The 15808-nt window shown below is 38.6% G+C and overlaps 1 long non-coding RNA gene across 5 annotated transcripts; it reads left to right on the plus strand.

Annotated features, from left to right (window-relative positions):
• Positions 1 to 25: 25 nt before the first annotated feature.
• Positions 26 to 15697, plus strand: LOC103101900 (uncharacterized). 5 transcript variants are annotated; one of them, XR_001625469.2, is made up of 6 exons: positions 26 to 93; positions 8566 to 8627; positions 11307 to 11452; positions 11686 to 11808; positions 12461 to 12504; positions 12604 to 15697. It is a non-coding gene; the product is annotated as an uncharacterized LOC103101900 (long non-coding RNA). The 5 variants fall into 5 exon arrangements; XR_474673.2 differs by lacking the exon at positions 26 to 93 and adding an exon at positions 100 to 767; XR_001625474.2 differs by lacking the exon at positions 11307 to 11452 and having other exon boundaries at positions 11673 to 11808.
• The last annotated feature ends 111 nt before the right edge of the window (positions 15698 to 15808 follow it).

Here is a 15808-nt window from a genome sequence, read left to right on the forward strand (position 1 = left end):
AGGGAGGGGGGCTGAACGGAGTCGGGTGGGGCGGCCGTTGGATCTCACTGAGCATGCGCTTACAGGCGGAGAGTCCCGAGGCGGAGGTATTCTGTGAGTAGTGTGTAGAGGGAAAGTTCGTTCCACTTTTCTCAGCGTGGGAGGCAAGTTGGGTTAAGAGAAAAGACGATGGTCTGAGTCAGGAGTAAAAGAACAGGGGAGGGAGAGGAAGGGAAGGGGAAGGGTGCTGTAGAGAGAAAGACGAGAGGAAAGGAAAAAGCGGCTAGTTGAGTTGAGCCGGAGAGGAAGAGACCAGCCAGATTGAGGGAAGGCAGTGGGGAAAAAGGGCGGGAAGAAGGCTTGCAACCGCTAGACTGCATGCCTCGCTAGCTTTGGCGATTTTCCCGCTCTTACACACTCCCCTCTGGGAAGACTTAGTTCTCAAAACTTTTCTCTACCCCCTTTCCTCCTCCTTCCCCAACTGCTCCCTCAGCAACCTGCACTTAAAAAAAAAGTCCCTTCCTCCTAGCCCCCTGCCAGATTGGAAGGTCTGACCCTGTGGAGGAAGGATTAGGCATGTGGTCGTTTATTTTGGGTGCAGGCATTAGTGTGCAGCAGGAGCAGCTCTTAAGCTATCTGAGTCCTCCGAAGGGGCCAGGTGGAGAGGTGGCCCAATGCTTCTCAAGGAGTAGGCCTTCAGGCTTCGACCACCAGGCAATCCATGTCTGGTGGCCTCTTTGTTGGAAGGAGAGGGCAGAGCAAAGCACAGGCTGGCGTTGCAGGAGAATGTGAGTTCCCCTCCCCCCACCCCTTCTAGTATTTATGGGTTGTTTGGTTGGTTGGTTTTGATGCCCTGACATCTCTCACTTATTGGGCAGTCAGCAGTGGACACTTGCTAGGTGGGGTACCTCGAAGGTGGATAGCTGGGAAGAACTTGTTCAGGTGCAGTGAAAGGAAAGAACCAAAAGTTACTTCGAGGTGGAATGGACTGCCTAGAAAAGGTCTCTTTTCTAAACACTTTGATCAGGGGAAAGTTATTTGTTATCTAGAATTTGTCTTTGACCTGGCTTTTAAAAGATAGCAGAAATCTAAGAGCCTCGGGTTTGAACTTGATATAAAGAAATAAGAGAAAATTAGTAACAAATGGTGTCATACCAATAGGTAATAGGCTGCCTCCAAAGGTAATAGATTCTTTATCGTTAGTCGACCTCAAGTAACTGCGTTTGCATTATTGTGTTCGGTCATTTTTTGTTTAGCCATTTTGTGCCATGTGTGATGGGAAATGGTGAGAAATGGCGAGAAATGGCGGGAAATAGCTGGAGTCAGAAGGTGGGAGGCAGTATAGCATGGAATGATTCTATTGTCCAGAAAAGTAAATTCAACCACATTAACATGCCTTAATTGAGGGAAATGATAAGGAACTAACAAACTCATCTCATATGATCTTACTGAAAGTGGAAGGTATTTACCTTCCACTAAATATATGGAATTGTTCCCTAGAAAGACAAATGACTTACGTGGGTTAGGTTCTTTCTTTGTCCTTTTGGGTGAAGAACCTATCTTTTGAGTCTTTATTGGTATTTCCCCTGCAGCATGTAAATTATTCCCCAAATATGAGGACCATCCTGTAGATTCTGAGTTTAATGGTTAATATTCTCAACAAGGCTAGGTGAGGAAGAGAAAATTCTTTTCTTCTTTAAATTTTTGACTAGTCAGTAGAAAGAAGACAGAGTACAAAAGAATTATTTGAGGCCAGTTAACATTGTTTTGGAGTACTTTTCTCTCTAGTATAATAATTCCTAAGCTTTATTATTTGATTACCAAGCAGTCTGTAGTCAAGTGTACCAGATATGATTTGAAATTTAAAAGTCCAAATTGATTTTTAAATTCAGTCATTTTTTAAAGTTAAATTCAACGTTTGCAAAATATCTCCAGATTTCGAGTGTAGGTCCTCTCGTCCTCTCCCTTCCCGTCCCTCTTCTTTTCCCTCCTTTCCTTCCTTCCCCATCTTTTCCCTCTTTCTTCTCTTCTTCCCCCCCCTTCATCTCCTTTCCTCCCCCTCTCCTTGATGCTGTGATGAAAACATAGAAAGGAAACCAAAGGGTAACCACAAATAGTCTGTGGTCAGCTCTATTGGATTATCAAATGAGTGTCTCAGGGAAAGAAAATCTCAGAAGTGCCATTGGTCTGTTCAGTGATTCAATGACTTCCACCAGATTTTCTATATGTGGCTACTACGCCTGATTGCAGACACTGAACATTTTCTGAAGCTGTTGATCTTCTTTTCTCTGGCTTAATAATTTGCTGCTCTTGCTTTTTCCTCAGCCAGGTTATATGAATTCAGGTGTCATTATTTGCTAATGCTACAAAGTCTTGAGTTTGTCTGCTTAACAATCATTTGTTGAGTACCTGTTATTGTAAGACACTTTGCTGTATCTGGTATCTGAAGCTTTGTTCCTTGAAGTGAGGGACTTGGTGTCTAAAGCTCTGGTATCTGGGAGGTGAAGATCTGGTGTCTTAGCTTCTGGGCTTGGTTCAGGTCCTGAAGGTGAAGGAACTACTGTAGTGTCTTAAGGCGCTGCTCTTGTACAAACAGCCCTGGTGGCTGAGGTTCAGTACCTATAGATTAGAGGCCTGATGGCTGATGCTCTGGTTCAGGCAGTATCAAGGAGGTATAAGTTTTGGTATCTTTGTCTAGGTCCTGGAGGTCAGCAGCCTGATATCTGATCTACTGGATCTGGGCATAGTCATTCCTAGACTGAGTCCCAGAGGTGAGGGACCTTAGAAATATGGCTTTGGGTCTGGAGGCCAATGGCCTAGTTTGCTCAGCAAACATTTTTGACACACTTATTTTGTGCTAGGCACAGTCATAGGGGCAGAGGGTGCAAATACAAAATAATCCTTGCTCTGAAGGAACTCATTCTACTGGGAATGGGGAAGACTTACAAAATATATAAAGTTAAATATAAAGTAGTTTGGGGGTTGTGCAGGGAGCACCAACAATTAGAGATATCAAGAAAGGCCTCTTATAGGAGGTGGCACCTAAACTGTTCCTAACTGAAGCTTGTAGACATGTGGGTACAGCTCTTGCAAAGGCATGAAAGAGGGAGATGGAAGGTGGTGTACAGGGAATATCAGATCAGTCAGTAAACAGTAAAGGCCTGTGCTAAATGCTGGGGATAGAAAGAAAGATAAGGTAAACTTGAGCTCACAATGTAATGGGGAGACAATATACAAATAACTATGAACAAGCAAGCTATATACTGGTTATGTTGGAACTAATCAACAGAGAGAAGGCACTGTAATTAGGAGGGATTGGGAAAGGCTTTCTGTAAGAACATGCAATTTTAGCAGGGACTTGAAAGGAGCCAGGAAAGTTAAGAGGGACAGCATTCCAGGAAACGGGGACAATCAGAGAAAATGCCTGGAGTGGGATGCAGAATGGCTTTCTCAAAGAACAGATAAGAGGCAGTACTTGGGGTGAATATAAAGTGTAAAAGGGGTAAAAAAGGGCAGATTATGAAGGACTTTGAATCAAGCCAGAGGATTGTATATATGATCCTAGGGGTGATAAGAAGCCCCTGGAGCTTATTGAGGGGATGAAGAAGGGGTGACATGGTCAGACTTGCACTTTAGGAAGATCACTTTGAGATCTGATTAGAAAATGGGCTGGCTTTTTGGCTGCAACATCCAGTATGTGAAAGGGTCTAACCATGCAATTAGTCTGGAAATCTAAGGTTAGAGCCAGTTTAGGTTGGAGCCAGATTGTGAAAGTATTTTATAAATACTAACTCTTATTACTATGAAAGGGCATCTATAAAGCAAATCATATTGTTGCAATGCTTCCCCTCTTGCACACATACCTATATATCTTCAAAATAGCTGATAAGGAAACTGAGGCAAAAAGGGAGCAAATGATAAGGGCATAGGACCCAAGAGGATTAATCTAAGAAAGGCAGAGTGAGAAGGAGGTATTTCCCAAATGAGAACTAGCCAAGGAAGTATGGTGCCCTATATTCTCCCATTCCCTCCCCTACCCCCACAAAGAAATTTAAATCCCAATGCTAAAGGCAACAACAGTGAGTAGAACTAAGTTGATTGTGTTGTATAAAACACTAAATAATAATTAATTATTATAAATGAAACATTATATAAACTAGCAAACATCTTTATCCTAGCTTTTTGACTAGTCTTAGGGCAAAAGGGACTTTAAAAAGGTATAGGCATTGTTTCTAGAAGGGTGGATATCTCATATCTTCCTTCACTTTTTTCCCACCACCCTTTAAAGGATTACTTCAATGAATATACTTCCACTTTGCTATACATTGACATTTACTATACATTTCTCACTCTACTCTGATGTATGTAGTTGATGGGTAACATATGGCACACCCTTGAGGATTGACAATAGGAACTTGTCTGAACAGGCTGAGTGACAAGGAATGGAATTGTGGGGGACAGTGTTTACCCAATGCCTAGTCTTTTAAAATTGAAGGTCAGTTAGTTATTCATTGAGGAGGAAAAACATTTCCTTTGATTAACTAGCCACCACACCAAAGTCTTGAGCTCATAATTTGCTTTAGAGAGTTTGCTTTCTGTCTACTTCACTGACCACATTCCCCTATCAAACAGCCTTACAGATGGGGTCATAGAGCTCAGTCTGGTTTCTAAGGCTCCTAGTTTTCTCTATTGATGATGAATATAGGGTGAGTGCTTTCAACTAAGGGAAGAGCACCAGAAAGTGCAATTTTAGGAAGAGACAGAGATTTTGGGGAGAACACAGTGAATGCATTTTTGGGAGGTAGTGTTCTTTTCAAGAAAGCATATGCAATGGTGGGAGCCTGGGTACTGAGGAGTTACTGCTACATATGGTACCAATGAAGCTAGGCATCATTTTGATGTATGTTTTGCTCAAACAAAATGTGTTAGGTGACTCAATATTAATATGAAAACATATTTCCCATAGATTGAAAAAAAATGTTTCATATATGTATGACTATTTTTCTATTAAATATCATTGCTATTGTGATTCAAGTACACATTCAAGTTTTACCAGGTGAAGAGAATGTGAGTTCAAGATGAGTTTGGGTGTGGGTGAATATGTTCAGAGAGCACATGTATCAAGGAAAAGTGAAAATTTGAGAAGAAAATAAATTACTGCTCTAGTTAATTGAGAATGAGTTTGGGAAGAAAATCATGTAAGTGCTATCTTTGTGAAAAAATATAAATTTAGGGAGAACCAGGCATTTTATTAAGAATCTATATGTCAGACAAAATGCAAAGTACAAAGACAAACAAAACTGTGTACCCTCGTGGAGTTAATATTCTATTGACAAAGATGAAGTATGTGGGTAAGATATATACAAAATAAAGAAGGTAGAGTGGAAGGGTACTAGCAGCTAACATAGGAATGATTTCATGTAGGCTATGGTTCTTGAGCTGTTTTAAATGAAACTAGAGGTTCCAACAGGCAAAGGTGGGGAGGGAATACATATTATGCATGAATATCCATGTATATATCTGTGCCTATCCAAAGGCAAGGATATTGATGGAATATATTGTGAAGAACACAAGTAGGAAGACCATTTTGACTGGATCCAGAAGTGTCAAACACTTTTTTTTTTAAAACTCTTACCTTCCGTCTTGGAGTCAATACTGTGTATTGGCTCCAAGGCAGAACAGTGGTAAGGGCTAGGCAATGGGGGTCAAGTGACTTGCCCAGGGTCACACAGCTAGGAAGTGGCTGAGGCCAGATTTGAACCTAGGACCTCCCGTCTCTAGGACTGGCTCTTAATCCACTGAGCTACCCAGCTGCCCCCTGTCAAACACTTTTTGTTGTAGCCCGCAACACTCTTGAGTGTGCCTGAACTAGATTAAAATGTGCTGGATAAATATTTAGCAACAAATATAAAATAATAATCTGTGGCTTTCTGAGTCCATATGTGGCCTACAGAGATCCGTGTGTGTGTTTTAGTGGCCCCCATTTCTATTTGAGCTTGACACCACTGGACTGGATCACAAGATTCATGAAAGGGTAGTAATGAATGATCTGGAAAGGTAGGCAAAAGTTTTTAAATGCCAAATGAATTTGTATTTAAACCCTAAAATAATGGCATATTTGAGGTTGCTGAGCCAAGGGAGTGATATGGTTGGTCCTGTGCTTTAGGAATATTAGTTCTCAAACTGTGTGGAGCATAGATTAGACAGGGAGAGACTTAGGATAGCCAACTAGAATGCTCTTTGATTAGGCTAGATGAAGAATGATGACAGCTTGAATTAGGGTAGTGGTCATTTGAATAGAGAGGAGAGGATGAATGTGGAAGATACTGTAGAAGTAAAATCAATAAGACTTGGCAACTAGTTTGGCTGTTTGGAGTGAGGTGTGAGGGTATCTCTGAAGTTTTGAAACTTGGATGAGTGAAAGGATAGTGATGTCCTTGAAAGAAATAGGAAAGTTATGAAGAACTTTTGCATATGATGAATTTGAGATACTTATGGATATAAAATTTGACATGTTTAATAATCAGTTGGTAACATGTTACTGGAGCTCAGGAGAAAGATGAGGGGCTAGCTATCAAAGAGTCATCTTCATAGAGATGAGAATTGAATCCATTGGGACTTATTGAGGTCAGAGAGTATAGAGAAGAATTTGGAAGCATATCTATGATCTAGCAAAGGAGACAGAAGGGATAGTCAGACAGGTAGGACAACCGAGAGAGAATAGTGTCATGAAAACCCAGAGAAAAAAATTGTGTCTGAAGTGGTCAACCCTTAAAAGTTGCAGAGACCAAGAAAAAAGACGAAAAGAAAAGGCCCTCAGATGTGGCAATTAAGAGATCATTGACACAAAACATGAGATTTATTATTTTGGTGGATTTCAGTTGAATCGAAAGTTAAGATAAGAAACCAGATTGTAGGAGGTTGGAAAGTGAGTAAGAAGAGTCAGTTAAAGCAACTAAAGTAGACAACTTTTTCCTAAGACTTTGGAGAAATATAGAAGGGTAGCTCTGGATTTTGACCATTCTCATTAGGTACTGTCTAATCTTTTTTTTCTGTCTAAAATTGTGTACTTTGATCAGAGATGTACTTACTGGCACTATCTGCTTAAGCCATCAACAAGGAGCAGCTAAGTAGCAAAATGGATAGAATGTCAGACCTCTGGAGTTGGGAGGATTGGGTTCAAGTGTCGCCTGGGATACTTCCTAGCTGTGTGACCCTGGGCAAGTCACTTAATCCCAATTGCCTAGGCTTTACCACCACTCTTCTTAGATTTGATACTAAGACAGAAGGTAAGGGTTTTAGTTTTTTTAAAAAAATGATCAACAAATATTTGTTTGGAATAGCTGGCGTATTAGTTCTTCCTTGTACATCTTGTTTTATAAAAGCAAGAGCTGATTTTCCATATTTGCATGTAGAGGATATGCATATCCAGTTATACAATTAGCATGAATATATGTGTGTATGTATGTTTATACACACATCTTTATACAAATAGATAACTTCTATGTGATTCATTTCCATACTGCACTGGGACCTTTTTATAGGTAGCCTGTTCATTTGGATAGCTTAGTGAATGATGTTTTTATCCACCTTGCTATCCAGAGGAAGAAACCTTTTCCTCCTATTTATTTTTCTAGGGATTTCTGCATGGCCCGGATATAGGTTTAATATGTAATTATCAAGAGAGCTTGCAGGGAAGAGCAGGATTCAAAGGAAAGAAATGTGAAGGAAGGGGAAATGAGATAGGGAATATCTCTGTCTTTGGTGGTTTGATTACTGGGCAATTGTTTTCTTTGACTTAGTGGCAATTTAAGCTCCACTCCTTAGTCATTCTTTGGAATATGGATACGGTGCCCACTGACGATGACTTTCAGGAAGATGGTAGCAGCTACATTAGAGCATTAAATGGAATTGCCCTTCTACATTGTGGGAGAACAAATCTAAACCCAGAGAAGTTAGAGGACCCAGTTTGGAGCCTAGAAAGTTAGCTAATTTACATTTCTGTTTTGTAATGCCTGAGGGTACCTGCCATTGTCTCCAGTAAATGAATGTCTTGGTTTGGAGTTAAATGTTTTCTCTGCTTGTAGATTTAAGTATCCAGACGTATGTAGACTCTTTGAGGATAGGGATTGCTTATAGTTTTCACTTTGTCTCCCCAGTCTCTAGCATTGAGTCCCCTGGGACACTGAGAAGTTAGGTGACTTAATTGGGTTTATACTAACTCTAGTATAAGGCAGAGGTAGAACTCGCACTCAGGTCTTTCCTCAGTATCTGCTTAAGATAATTAGTCTCTGTATTGAATTAAATGAGTTTTTAAAGTTGAATTTGTATATATTAACATAGAGGATTACTTTAAAGTATTGGAAGAATTGCAAGGCATAAGTAAGTTTAAGAATGCAGAGGTGAAAGACTACAGGTATTGAAGAAAGTCCAACAATCTGGAAGAGAAAACAAAAAATTAATTTATACTTTACCAATCCTTCTAATTACAGAATTGACTTTGAAATTTAGTCTAACCCACCATCCTTTAGATAATGTCATATTAATTCAGAAATTTATGGATGAGTTAAATTTCTTTCCATACAGATTTCCAAGAGATATTCAAGAATGCTGCTTTTTAAATGAGGGGCATCAATCACTCGATAAAGGTAGTATTTGTTTGATTTTAATATTAATTGAAATTCTTTTATAGGCATACTTTTATTAAGTATAATTTGGTGAGTCTCAAATTATAATGTTATGGATATTGGACTTTACGATTCTAATTCTGATTTTCACTGGCATCATTGGATCTACTGGCACTGATGGATGGAAGGGCCCACTCACTCAAAATGCTGTATATAGTTTGAAACATGGTGTTATCTTCCATAGTGGATTTCTGAATGTATACACCAGGAATTATTACATTGGAGGGAAATAAAAGGCATGGGATAGCTAGTCTCTGTGAATAATTTGAATATTTATACTCAGGCTACATTTTGAGCCATCTTTCTACCTCTCCTGCTTCTGCTTTCAGTAAGCCCCCAAATACCCCAACAAAAATGGTTTTAAAAGGGGACTGGGAAAAGTCTTTATTGTTTTGTCTTAATTTTTGGAGATCCTTTGACTTAAAGTTGCAGCCTCCACCTTGCATCTTCTCCCCTTTGTTATGGAAACCCTTTTTATCAACCTTATGTATATTTCTTTTCTATCTTACCCTGGTATATATGATTTACTGTTAGAAATTGTTTAAAGTTAAATTCTTCACATAATTAGTTATTTGAGCTTTTCTCTTTTGATAGGCAAAGATTTGCATATTTTTCTTTATATAACCATGTCCCAAGTGTGATAAACATTGTTATTTTCTATGCTTCTGTGTTCAAAGATGAACTTCTGAAGTATAAGTTGGATATGAATTTGCCAAGGGGATGATTACCAAAGTTTTAAAAAAATCTTAGTTCTTGAAACTCTTGGAATATGTATAAAGTATGTATCGATGCATTTCCAGTAATCCTATGGGCAATGGAAGAAAATAATATGCAAAAAGAATGTAGTCCTACATGTATTTTTAGTTTCCAGAGATTTAAAAAATCATATATTTATAATCTTGGCCAAATTTGACCCAATTTGTTAGTGTCCTTGTGTATATTTGGGAAGTGTTCAAGATTTGGATTGTTTGTTGTAGTCTTAAAACTATGAAGTGATCAAGTCCTGAGGAACTGATTTTTCTGAGTTGAGAAAGAACCTCTAAATAGAGCACAAAGACTTTAAAAATCAAGTGCAGGAATTCCAGTCGATAAGAATAACAATTTTAGCCTTGAGAACTTAACCAGTAGAGTAAAGAGAGGGTCTTTCTTATTTCCGACAATATAATCTTCTATCCATTGAGGCTGGCAATATTCTCTTTCATATGCAATGATACTTATGCTGGATATATTTTGATCTGGCCCAGCCACTGTAATTGAAGACCTTGAACAGAAATCTGATTTTCCCTACCAGGATGCCTCAGTGCATTGAATTTGTTCTAGGCACCTTCTGCTTTCACCTTTCTGACTCAAATGCTGTAAGAGCAGACCAACAGATTTGAAGATAGCACACGCTCTTTCACCTGGCAGATAGAAGGTGGAATGAGGTGTGGAATATTGCCTACTGTCCTCCACTGCCTTGGAAGCCTGGGAAATTTGGCCCACTGAGGAATTTTTGTCAGTTGAAAAAGTTGCCTCTTTATTGTTTATGCTTCTCACATTCTTTTATGCCCAGAGGCAGAGAAGCTTATAGCTGTATGGAATGAGGTTTTGAAGACATACTGTCTACCGCCCTCCACTGCCTTGGCAAAATAGAGAATCTCACCTACTGAGTTTTTAATCAGTTGAAAAATTAACTGCTTTATTGTTTTAGCTTTTATCCCCTTTCACCTAAAACCTGAGGACTTTTAAGCTAAGCAGAAGAAAATTTTAAAGATACTCACTGCCTGTTGGCCTTTATTTCCTTGACATCTGACCCACTAAAGAGTTATATCTGTTGAAAAATAAGCCTTTTTATTATTTCAGTTTATTTAGCTGACATGATTATTGAGTAAGTAAGGAGGATAAATGAGTAAGAAGAGGAAAGAATGGCCATGACATGACAACTCATCATTGTTATTGCCAGCCTCCCCAAGGAGAACCATAATCTTAACATCCCCTTTGAAATCAGTAGTTAGTTTTGGGGAGTGATGGAGCAATAGGACTTGATGTTCTGGATAGCAGACTGAGACTCCTAAGTCCAGGTGCCAGCATAGGTACAGGATGGAGAGCTCACTGCTTTAGCTGGATACTTCCTATGGAGAATGAGTAGGATTATCCCAGCTGCCAGGGAATTAATTATTCTGGGAGAAATCAAAGGTGGATGGCAGGTATAAGAAAATATGTAATGTCTTAAATGAACCTCAGTGACTTGGCATACACTTACATCTTGACTTGCCATGTATGCCAAAAGGTAGGTAAATTGTTGTGCTCAGCATAGAATACTTTGAAGTTCAGACATTGTTTTAGGAGACGTAAATATTTTAAGTAATTTAGGGTCAGACCTCTTGGCTCTTATGCCTAGACAAGAAATGGTCAGTGAATTATTGGAGTGATGGATGGTACATTCATTTTTCTACATCCTATTTTGTGTTTACAGTTGGATTCCATGTCTACATATGTATGTGTACATTATATTCTGTAATGAGCCTGTGTGTATACAGATTTTTATGAAATTAGATGTTCCGTATTTAGTTGGCTTCTGTTTACTATTGTGTTTTTTCTAAATAGCTTGTTAAATTGTATAATTTAGTGATTTGTATTTGTGACCATCTGGCTGTGCAGAACAAGTAGGGCAAGAAACCTGCCCCTCCTACTCATTTAGGGATTGATACCATGGACCAGACACATGCTTAGTATGGAGTTGCCAAGAGGACCTACAACTTGAGATTGAGGGCTCCTTGGAAGGTGATCATTCATCAATACAGAAAGTAATTGGACTGGCCAAAATCACCCAAGTGGACCCTTAATCTAATAAGACTTTGAAAATAATAGTCAATAAAAGAGGAGGGTGGGCTATACCAATCCATCCCTTGGGATATTATTTTCCTTAGAATGGTGGAGGGTAAGGGAAAAGAATATAAAAGCCTTAACTTATTTGTAATTTTTCTTGAGATGGATGGTGAGGAAAGACTAATAATGCATTTCAAGTTTATTTTTACAGATCTGGAATGGAAAGACAGCTTGAATATTGAATTGGAAGCCTACTTCATCAGCTGCCCAGGGCTGGAAATATTTCACATCCTTCAAGGAGAGAATCTAAATTAGGAACTTCTCCATTGAGGAGGTTAGTAAAATTCTCCTAGGAATCTGTGGGGCCAAATACTATCCTCATTTCCTCAACTTTGTGGTCTCATCCTCCCATCCCTCAACAATAAATAATATCTCCAAGCATTTTATCCCAGGTTTGGCTCTGAGGAGACCCAAGCATAAATCTTACCCATACCTTGGGAGTGAGAGAAAACTCTACCCCGCCTCCAAGCACAACCTGTTTCCCAAGAAAGCATTGTTTCCCTTCCTTGAAGTATTACTGCTTATGAGATCTAGGATATATATATATATAGTGCAAAGACTTTGAAATCTCTTTTCTATGCCCTTTAATTTGAGATGGGTTCCCAGGGAAATTCATTATAAAATAAAGTCTTGTCAGTGTTTGAGGAAGAAGAAAAAAGTATCATATCACCCTGTTGGATCACCAGATAAAGAATGTGTTTTTCTAAGGAGCTTGATAGTATCCTCTCTTACAAATGAATAATTGACTTTTATGTTTGGCATCTTAGGTTTGATCAATTTAAATTTGAGTTTAAAATATAAATTTGATTTGCTATATTATATGAGAATGCATTTGATCATTTGCTGTAGATAATTGACAAATAATGGTGCTATATCTTTGTAATAGAGACATGGGCCATGACATAGGTTTTCCTAATGTCTTTTAGAGTCTTGAATGGGGAGAATTGATTAGTGAGTTCAAAATTAAAAGGTAAGAAAATGTAAGTGTACATATCACAAAATTTCTATATTCATGTAAACAATGAAAACTGTTTAGTTTATTATTTCAGACCATTGTTTCCATACTTAGGTACAATGGAGGGCGAATTGGGACAGATCTTCCTTGCATAACCACAATCACCATGGAGCATTGGGGAACCAGCAGGATGGAACACATGACTTTTGAGGTTCTGAGAAAGTCTTTTGACTGAGATGTATTTGGAATGGTAGCGTCTATGAACCTGTTAAACTTCAGCTGCTGGTGAGATGGGCCAACAAGACTGATCCCAAACCCCAGTGCTATTCTACTGATTGCTCACAGAGCTGATTTCAGCAAGTTCCAAAGACAATTCTTTTCCTTATTTTTTTCCCATCTATAAACTGGAAGGAGATTTGGGAGAAGTCAATCAAGGGAAGCAGTTTCTTTACAGCTTTGCTCTATATCAGATCTTTACTATGTTTTAATAAACCATGTAGCCACACTCAGTTATCTGAGTATTATGAATGAGGTTAGGTGACAGCAGATTTCCCAAATGGTGAGCTCAGGTTGGAACTGAGAACCAAGTCACGATTTCCATAATTTTAATTTTTTTAAACAGTGATTTTTTTCTTCCCCCCTAGACCTGCGTTGGTGAACCTATGCCATGTGTACTGGAGGGGGCTGCTCCCTTCCCCCTCTCCACATGTGCCTGAGGACATTTTTCCTATCACCACCCCTCTGCTCAGCAGCCCAATGAGAGCACTCCCTTCCTCCCCTGTCTGGGGTAAGGAGGGGGAGGGTTCACATGTGACATGAGGGTTTCATTTGGGGCACTTGGTCCCTAAAAGGTTTGCCATCACTGCCCTAAACTATAACTTGAAACTGGCTAGTGAAGGCAACTAAACTTGTCCATTTGCACCCATAGTGTGGGGAAGTAGGGAGTGTAGAGGGGATCTGAGAAGAATGGGCAAAATTTGGTAAGTAGTGGGGCTATTGAAAACATCTGAAAATCTATACAAGTGTGTTGCCTATGCCTTGATGAAAACATTTGATTCGTGATGAGCATATCACCACCTAGTGAAAAAAGGGCCTATTGCACTCCTTTCCTGGTTAATTAATTGACAATCTGCATTTCTGTAGGTTAAAGAGGCAAGTATACCAACTAGGCATGAGTTGCTAATGATATTGTAGGATGCAGGACACCTATCAAGCTATACACTTTGCACCACTGTCTTGTAAATTTTGTTTTAGTGGTTTGATTCTTTCAGTTTTTCTGTATATTTTTATGCTAGATAATAAATATTTACTAGTATTTGAGGTTATTTTTATAAAGCTACTATAGTAATTGGGAAGGGATTTTATAATTATATTAGTAAGATCCATCATGTTAATGTGAGGGTAGTATCCTCTCTGAGGATCAATGAGATTTACCAATTGGAAAAATTAAACAATCATAGGGTGACTTACTTAGAGTATTACCTTGTGAGCCTATTTGGTTTGGGTTCTATACATTAGACAATATACTTCTATTTTTGTAACTTTAATAAATTGAGAGACCAAACTGGTGCTAGAAAATGGTGTTAGTTTGGTAGACATGTTGATGAATTGGCAGGCCTTCTGGGGGAGATGGTCCATAGGTTCCTTATTGAGTATTTATGGACTTTATTCTGTAATGCTGGCCTTGAAAATATATTCTGACTACTAATTTGACTTTAGGTGAATTTTAGGAGCAGTAGTAAGGATTCAGGAAGTAGCCTCATAAAGCTGTTGGCTGAATTTTTCTGAGCATACCCATTGTTTCCCTTTCTTGAAAATGGCAGCCCTTGTGCAAGGGGGATGTATAGTATGTTGGATAGAGAACCCCTGCATATATAAATTCAACTACTACTAGATCCAGGTTTGAATCCTACCTGTCACTACTTTTAAAAGAGGGAGAGGGGACAAAAAAACAACTGGATGATATATAATTGTAATAACAGTGGTCCTGGAAAATGGATGAAAAGACTCATTGTCCACACATACCCCCTTTTTTCCAATAGAGATGGAGGAAACAGTGGAAAGTTGTGTATATTATCACATTCAGGTATGTTGATTAGTTTTCCTGGACCGATTTTTTATCTCTCTATTCTTAACAAGGGATAACTAACTAGGTATAGGAGTTGAGGGGATATATTAAAAATAAAGGTGATATAAAAACAAAGTGTTGGCTTTTTAAAAGAAAGTAGCTGCCCCCAAGTCGTCAGCCATGCCCTTTGGATGATAAAACTTTGTATGAATTGACAGTTCTTAATCCAAAATTACTCAATATCAAAATGAGAATAAATGAAACTAGACCTGTCAAAACTGTATTTTCATTCTAATTTTGGCCTGTTACCTGGTTACGGGGTGAAAAATAGATAAATAGAAAGACAAAGAAGGAGTGGTAAACATCTAAGTAAAGACTTAGCCATTATCTTGGTCTATAATGCTAATGCCAAAAACTAATACCCCTTTTGAAATCTCTGCTTATTCCTGGGAGTGGTGAAGTAGTAACATTAGATATAACAATAAAAATGGAATTCTTTGCACTTTGGGGGATGTTCTCAAATAACCACAGAACGGAGAACCATACCACCATTTCATCTTGCCTGTATATTAATTAATACAATAGCCCAGGTGAGCATCACCCTTGGAAAAGTTAGTGCCACAACTAAGAGGGAGACATTCAAGGAGAAGATACTCCATTTGAGTGAAGTATCTTAAATAAAACAAACAACCGTAACTAAATTATTTTGAGAGAAATGATAAGAGCTGAATCTCAGTATCCTTGATGGATAGCCCCTCCTTCTTTCACAAAGCTGGGTGTATGTACTCTTCCTAGAAAGGAAGAATAACCTGACAGAGAAGCTAGGGTAGGGTGATTGACACCTGAGTAATTACTCTAATAGTTTCTCCTTACCTAAAAGATATTTAAATTTACAACTGGCTGGCCCCATCTCTGTTATGTTAGTGAAACCTTTTGCTTTTACCATTGTATTGGTTTCTGTATTTATCCCTTCTCCCCTACTCAGTAATACTCCCCTTGAAAGAAAGAATAAACAATTTTTTTTAAAAAGCAACACATTAGCTGTATCTGATAGCTTATGTTAATTTTCATACTCTGAGCATCCCCCATGACCATCAAAAATAAGAGGATACACTTTCTTACTCACTTGCTTATTCCTTGCCAAGCTTATTCCTTTTTTTTTTCTTTTTTTTTTAATATATTTTATTTGATCATTTCCAAGCATTATTCGTTAAAGACATAGATCATTTTCTTTTCCTCCCCCCCACCCCC

The sequence above is a fragment of the Monodelphis domestica genome, chromosome X (assembly GCF_027887165.1).
Source record: "Monodelphis domestica isolate mMonDom1 chromosome X, mMonDom1.pri, whole genome shotgun sequence".
Taxonomy (NCBI): Eukaryota; Metazoa; Chordata; class Mammalia; order Didelphimorphia; family Didelphidae; genus Monodelphis; species Monodelphis domestica.